At 48.0% G+C, this 7,380-nt stretch overlaps 1 long non-coding RNA gene across 1 annotated transcript; it reads left to right on the top strand.

Moving 5' to 3' along the window:
- Nucleotides 1-1,281: 1,281 nt before the first annotated feature.
- On the top strand, nucleotides 1,282-6,976 carry LOC132251260 (uncharacterized). The gene is made up of 3 exons (XR_009463216.1): nucleotides 1,282-1,341; nucleotides 4,335-4,460; nucleotides 4,936-6,976. It is a non-coding gene; the product is annotated as an uncharacterized LOC132251260 (long non-coding RNA).
- Nucleotides 6,977-7,380: the final 404 nt, after the last annotated feature.

Below are 7,380 nucleotides of genomic sequence, written 5' to 3'. Positions count from 1 at the left end.
CAGGACTTTTTAAAAATATCTATATACTACAGAGAATGGAGATGGACTTTTCTCTGTGGCTGTAGGGGACAGGACTAGAGCCTGTCCCCTACAGCAAAAGAAGAAATTTAGGTCAGATATTAGTAGGAAATTTCTGACTATGTGGATGGTCAAGCACTGGACCAGGTTATCATGAAAAGTTGTGGAATATCTATCCCTGGAAATTTCCAGAAGAAGGTTAGGTGGACACTTGACTTGAATAGTTTAGTCAAGGATGTTCCTGCCTTGATCAGAGGGGTTGGTCCACATGACCTCATGAGTCCTATTTTCCTATGATCCCATAAAGAAAAACATCAAACTCCAACAAGACAAGACAAGGACCACTTAAGGCAGGAACATAGGAATCATTAATCATGTGCCAAATAACTTTCCATGAACTAATGTGAATCTTACCAATAGTATGAAGCTGTCCGACAGCCATCTGTGATTATAAACTCTTCTACTAGTCAGGTGCACCAAAAATTATGTTCCCTCTCATCTAAACTCTTCTTTCCCTCTTTCCAAAATACTTATTTCCATATCACATTTAATACAGAATGTCCATAAGCACATAAGCACTTAACAGCGCCTATTGGAATGCAGTCATCTTGGGCCTTTATGCTAAGTACAGACAGTCAAAAAGCCTGAGGCTGAATTGATTCAATTTTCACAGGTTCGTCTAAGCTGTGCAGATTGAACTGATAAACAACTGAACAGACATTCACTTTTGATTCTGGAAATGCATTCACATGCCTGTAGTGTCCCATGCCAGAAGCCAGGGGGGGCACTAGAGCATGCCTCCCTGCTCAGCTGGAGCAGACAGCTTAGGTCAAGATGAAATTACCCACCCTGTGGGGGGGGGGGCATTGAGGGGGAGGTGTGAAGCATCCTGGGAGCCTGAGAGTTAACTTCAACCTGGAGGGGATCTGGGACAGAAGTTTAATAAACTGATTTAACTTAATTCACTTAGGTCTGATACTATATTTATCCAAGTTTATCTTAAACTGGTTTCAGCCATTTTCCAAGTTTTTATGTTCACTGAACTTCTGTTGTGTTACAGATTTAAACCAGTTTCCATTCGCTTTGTCGCAGGGCACCTCGGTGCCCTGCTCCTAGAGAGGGGAAACTACCGGGGAAAGAGCCCTGGCAGGGAATAAGGAGCACAGCTGTGGGTTGCTAGGGGCAACCAGGAGGTCAGCTGACTGGAAGGGGCAGGGCCTGGCCCTCATAAAGCCTAGGGGCTGAGGCCAGGCTGGCAGTTCCCTGCCAGCAGCCAGAGGGGCAGGAGCAGGAGCTCCTGGAGTTAAGATGCCAGAACCACAGGTACTCCTCAAGCAGAGTAAGGAAGGCAGCTCTAAGATGTCTGAGCAACATGGTTTTAGCCAGGCAGCTTTAAGTTATGTTATAGACTAGGGGCTTGTGTTTTGCATTGTTGTTGTTATGTATTACAGAGGTGGTTTGGGTGAGGCTATTAGGGGTTGGAGGAGGCCTCATGGGGAACCCACAGCGGCATGGGGACCCCGGCGCCAGTGAGGGCACAGCATACTCATAGGGAACCCACAGTGGTGTGGGGGCCCCAGTGCCAGTAAGGGTGCGGTGTACGGGGTGTATAGACCCCAGCCCCAGAGAGGGGGCACTACTGAGAAGCCCCAGTGTGGGCGTGGTGAGCCCCAGAGAGGGGGCACTACTGAGAAGCCCCAGTGTGGGCGTGGTGAGCCCCAGAGAGGGGGCACTACTGAGAAGCCCAGTGCAGGCATGGCGGGTCCCAGAGAGGGAGCACTACTGAGAAGCCCAGTGTGGATATGGCGAGCCCCAGAGGGGGCGCTATTGAGAAGCCCCAGTGTGGGCGTGCCCCAGTGTGGGCATGGCAAGCCCCAGAGAGGGGGTACTACTGAGAAGCCCCAGTGCGGGCATGGTGAGCCCCGGAGGAAGGGCATAGCACTGCGGTAAACCTCAGAGATGGGGGTAGTAGTGCAGTGAGCCCCGGAGAGGGGGGGTAGTAGTGCAGTGAGCCCCGGAGAGGGGGGGTAGTAGTGCAGTGAGCCCCGGAGAGAGGGGGTAGCAGTGTGGTGGGCCTGAGAGACAGGCGGCTTAACCGAGAAGTCCCAGAGTGGGCACCGAGAGCCCCAGGAGAGGGGCGGTGTTACAGAGAAGTCCCCAGGAGAGGGGCGGTGTTACAGAGAAGGTCCGAGAGAAGGGCGGCTTGACCGAAAAGGCCCAGAGTGGGCACAGAGAGCCCCAGGAGAGGGGCAGCATTAGAGAGAGAGCCCCAAGAGAGGGGCGGTATTCTTGAGAAGGCCCAGAGTGGGCACGGAGAGCCCTAAGAGAGGGCAGCGGTACAGGGAAGGCCCCGGAGAGAGGAGTGTGGGAGTAGACCAAGAGACCGAACAATGTCTAGTCCAACTGTGAGGCTTGGGGCATGGTATAAGGGGTGGTTGGAGCCATGCATAGCCCATAAGGCTAGGATGCCTGGGAAGGACCTGTCATACAGTGAGACCCATGGAGAGTCCAGGAAACCACGGAGACGGAGGTCCCAACTAACCGTGTCCAAGAGGGTGTAAGGCAGCCTCCCAAACTTGCATAAACATCAAAGATGTGGCGGACGAGAATCGGAGGGTGCCCTTGGACCGGCTTAGCATGGGGGAAGGGGCCTTAAGGGGACCATGGCCCTCCTGGAGGACCCCGCCCGTGACACACTTATACTGGTTTATGTGTAATTTCCATCCCTAGCCTACGTGTCTTGACTGTAACAACATAGAGCAATGTTAAGCAACAATTTATATGGAAAGTGAAGAATCATACATTCATATTAATTTACATGGGGAGGCTGGGGGGGGGGTTCAAGATAAGAAGAATATACATATATTTGCTCTAACTCAGTTAGACATTGGTTTTAAAAATCTTGAATATGAACTCAGTGTTATTCATACATCTTCCTTTTATCTCAGAGCTGTACATGTTCAAATTGCCTCTCAACTTTATTAATGTAACACTCCACTTTGTTATCTTTCTACCTCTTTACTGACTATATTACAGCAAACAGTGTTCTACTTTTCTGTCCCTCTTTGTTCAGCTTCAGGTTAGACTAAGTTTTCCACATCTTTGTTTCCACTGTTCAGTGTAAAGTCTCTCAATGTTAAAAGTAACTATCTATAGAAACATAACTTGACTCCTTCCAATCAGGAGACTCATTTTCTATATAATTTCACCAGATCACATCCCATATTGTTTTAAAGTAAAATAAACAAGATCATGAATAAAACAAGCTCAAAGGGCATTTGCACACAGGCAGAGAATCTGCTCGGACACACTGGAAATCCAGAGTATCGGAGAAAACTTGATTAATTGAATCTGCTGGAGCACATAAATTGACACACTCTGGCAGCCTCCCGCATTACGTGCACCAGCAGTGCAATGCACCTCCATGCTGAGCATATGGTGGGGGTGCATTTTGAACTAAAACATTCCGTGTGCTTTATTTCAAAGTGCACCACCACCATTTTCTCAGTGCAGAAGTGTGCTGCACCACTATTACACATGATGCATGGGCACTTCTAATTAACAAGCTATACTAGTTAAAAGTGCCCAGCATTGCATTGAGAGCACATGTAAAAATGCCCCCAAAGTCTTAATCAGGCTATAAACTGCATGCCCAACACCTACCATGAAGCCTGGAATTTAAATTTTCTAAGCTCCTGATTTTTTTTTTTTTTTTTCCTTGCTTGTTACTTCATGACTCTGTTGGAAATAAGTTGATTAAAAAATATTCAAAACCATTCTCTTTCACACCTACAGATACACCAGTAATCCTCACATTCATTCCTCCTACTCAAACTCACCAATAGTTGCTTGTCTCTTCTGCTGCCCACCTTGTAATAGTCTGCCAGTGCAATGGAGACTGCTGTTATAGCAGTACTTTATCATGTTTTGGTTTAGACTTTTTTCATGAAAAATCTATGTGATGAAACATTCCATCACTAGGCCCGAGGCACACAACCAATTTCTGAAAGGCAGTTTCATGATAGATAAAGGTAATTATACTATAACATTTGCCATGCTGCATTTAAGCCAATATCAGCACTTTTCCTGTTTTAAGAGGCTCTGGCCCAAAACTGGCCAAATGCACCTAGAGAAAAAATAATCTAAAATGCAAATAGTCAATGGCACACCTTGAACTAAAAAATATTGATGCCAGAAGAGATTCTCAAGTGATAGTGGATGGCAGATTAGATATGATTTTACAAAGGGATACGTCATCAAAATATTCACTTTGATTGATGTGCTTCAAAGAATTGCCAATGGATGCTATTTTTCAGAAAAATATCTTTGTGTAAAAGAAAAGCTTGATGTGAAGAACAGACTACCATTCAGGTTCTAGAGGCTTGGAATAATTTGGCAATCAGCAGCAGCACCAAGGAGAACTTGAAGCAGCCATTTTAAAGGTACATCTACATTAGGGGTGGGCAATTATTTTGGGCTAGAGGGCCACTTACAGAGTTTTTGGGGGGGGGGGTTGGGGGGAGTTGGCAGGGTGGGGGGCTGATGAACCAGCCCCAGGGCTGTCCATATCAACACTCATTGCCAGTGCTATGGGATGGAGCAAGCAGGTGGGGTCTCCCTGTGGGCAGGGTGTGCTTAGCCAGGTGGATGGGATGGGGTCACTGGTGGGAAGGAAGTGGTGTCCAGGAGTGGGATGGGTAGGTGGACCTGGGATCTCAGGGCAGTGACAGTGCAGATCTGGGGCCCAAGGCAGAGCCATGATCTGCTCCCCACAGTTCCCTGTAATGGGAGCCAGTTCTGTGGGCAGGGACATGCAGGGAGCAGATCATGGCTCTGCCCTGGACCCAGGCCCCACTCAGTCACCACCCCACAATGCCAGCTGTGGCTCCAGCTCTGACCCACTCATCACATTCACAGATGCTGCTCCCCACCTGCCAGCAGTCCCATCCCATCTGGCCAGCTGAACTTGCCCTGCCTGCAGGAATCCCAGGCCATTCTCCATGAAGACTCCATCTGTTCACTCCATCCAGCACCCCCAGCAGTGGGTGCAGGGTGGATGGGCCAGGATGCCCAGACAGCAGGGCCAGGTCTGGCAGTGGTGATAGAAGGAGCCACTGCCATGGGGCTGCTGGGAAGCTTAGTGTGGTTGCCATGCTTGCCCCAGCCCATTGCATGCCTGCAGGTGGTGGGACTGGATCATGCACAGTGGCCTAGGCTCCCCACCACACCTGGGATGGGCAGGGACAAGGGACCCAGTGCAGGCTGGACAGAATCCCTTGGTGTTCCAGATGTATTTTGTCCATCCCTGGTCTACACAACAAGTGAAACGAGTGTATGGAAAGATCTGAAAAGGAAACCACTCCAGTTATTCTGGTATAACACCATGTATGGACATTCTTATGTTGCTTTAGAATAAGTGTTAACTAAACAAGAAATAGCAATGAGACAATATTCTGAGGAAATATTTGGAAGCAATGTGGTCCATAGGAGAAGCCACAGGCAGCTGCTGAATTTTAGCACTGCTACCTGCTTATTGGCCTCTCACCTACACAGCTGTCCAGGATCAAAAAGCTACAAATAACTGGAAACAACCTTAATCCTTCCCTCTTTTTATACTTCTATAGTGCACCTTGCACCTTTTTACAAGTACAACACACACACATACTTTGATGGAAATATATTTTCCTTGGGACCAGGGGCAGGTCCAGAGGGCACTGTCACTTTTGCTATGTGCTGCACTTGCAATGAGCTCAAAATGCTCACTGGTATGCCTGTAAAGCTTCTGCTGGGAATTCTATATTTGCCATGACCTCTGAGCTCTCTGATTTGCTTAAGCACAAGATCTATTCAGACCCCCTACTTGCACACAGCTCAAGCCCAGGTGGTGAGCGCTGCTGCTGTTCTCTCTTCCCCTCCCTACTTCTCCCTTTTTAGTTCAGCAGCAGAAGTGAAAAGGGAATGAGTAGCTGTATTTTCAGCTTCTGCTTTTTCAGCTTTATAGCTTGGGGTTGAACCCTGCTGCCACTTGGGCCTTTTTTCCCAGTGCTTCTTAACTCAGGGGTGGGGGTAAAGGGGAGGGAAGAGTGAAAAGCAGCAGTATTCAGGTCCTGGGCTCCAGAGCTACATGCAAGCAGGGGTTCTGAGTAAACCCAGTGCCAACCAGCTGGTGAGCTCAGAGAGCTCATGGCACATACTGCTCCCAGGTGCCATTGAGCTCAGTATAGAGTTTGGCTGCAACCCCTTCAGCTGTATAACATGTGTAGTGAGTTCTCTTCACTGTGGATGTGTGTCAGAGCCAAAGGGGGTTTGGAAGCATTGCTTTCATTGCAATAGTGGATCTGCCAATGATTAACTATGTATCAGTACCATTTCAAGTCTCCTCTCACACCCATGTAAACTGGGGATAACCCCACAGATATCAATGAAATAACACTGACGTAAACCTATACGTGTGACAGAATATTCAGTCCAACCATGTCTAGCGTCATTTATTCCAACCCTGTAAAAGAGCACCAGCAGCAAGCTTGCCATTATGAACACAAGAAAAAATAAAATCCCATCGAGGTACAAGACACCCTTCTCTCATCACCACAAAATCCAAAATCCTACAGAATATAGGAAAGGCATGTTTTGTTTGAAATCCTCCAATACTATCAGAACATAAATTTCCATATTCCCCTCCAGTAGAAAACCTGCAGATTATGGACAAAGTAAATACACTCTTCATGGATTACCTCTCCTTTTTCAAGAAATTGTCTTCATTTCAAATTGGTGGGATTCCCAGGTTTGTAAAATAGGCAAAAAGTGAGTGTTCCCAAATTTACTAGTCAAAAGAAAATATATATTTTTTTAATATCATGAATACAGAAGGTTCATCAGGGCATAATGACTGTAACAGGATTCCTGACTGGAGCCTGTTACTTGGGGAAAATCCCCACAGTTGGCAGCCATGATGTCCAGGCAGGGGCAGGGGCGGAGGCGGGGGGAAGGGAGGAGATTCCCCACACCACTGGTAAGCCAATGGGACCTGACTTCCAGGAATAAAGGAAGGATGAGGCCCTGGAAATGACACCTTCGGGCACTGAGAGAGAGAGAGAGAGGGGGGGGGGGGGTTGCCCAAGACCCCAGAGAAAGATGGCCCTAAAATGTGGAGCTGAGACCCAGAGAGATGTGGAGAAGGGGATGGATGGCTGTCAGATCAGTAAAGATGCCGGATACCTACAACAGAACTCCAGCCACCATGGTGAGTTAGAAGGGGAAAGAAGCCACAGGTTTGGGTAGTGATGGGGCGAGGCGTCCCACAATAGAGAGGCAGTCCCCAGTTGGGACCCAAAAGGGAAAGCCAGCAATGATCCCGGAGCA

This window comes from Alligator mississippiensis, chromosome 6 (assembly GCF_030867095.1).
Source record: "Alligator mississippiensis isolate rAllMis1 chromosome 6, rAllMis1, whole genome shotgun sequence".
Classification (NCBI taxonomy): Eukaryota; Metazoa; Chordata; order Crocodylia; family Alligatoridae; genus Alligator; species Alligator mississippiensis.
This window is presented reverse-complemented; position numbering and strand designations above follow the sequence as displayed.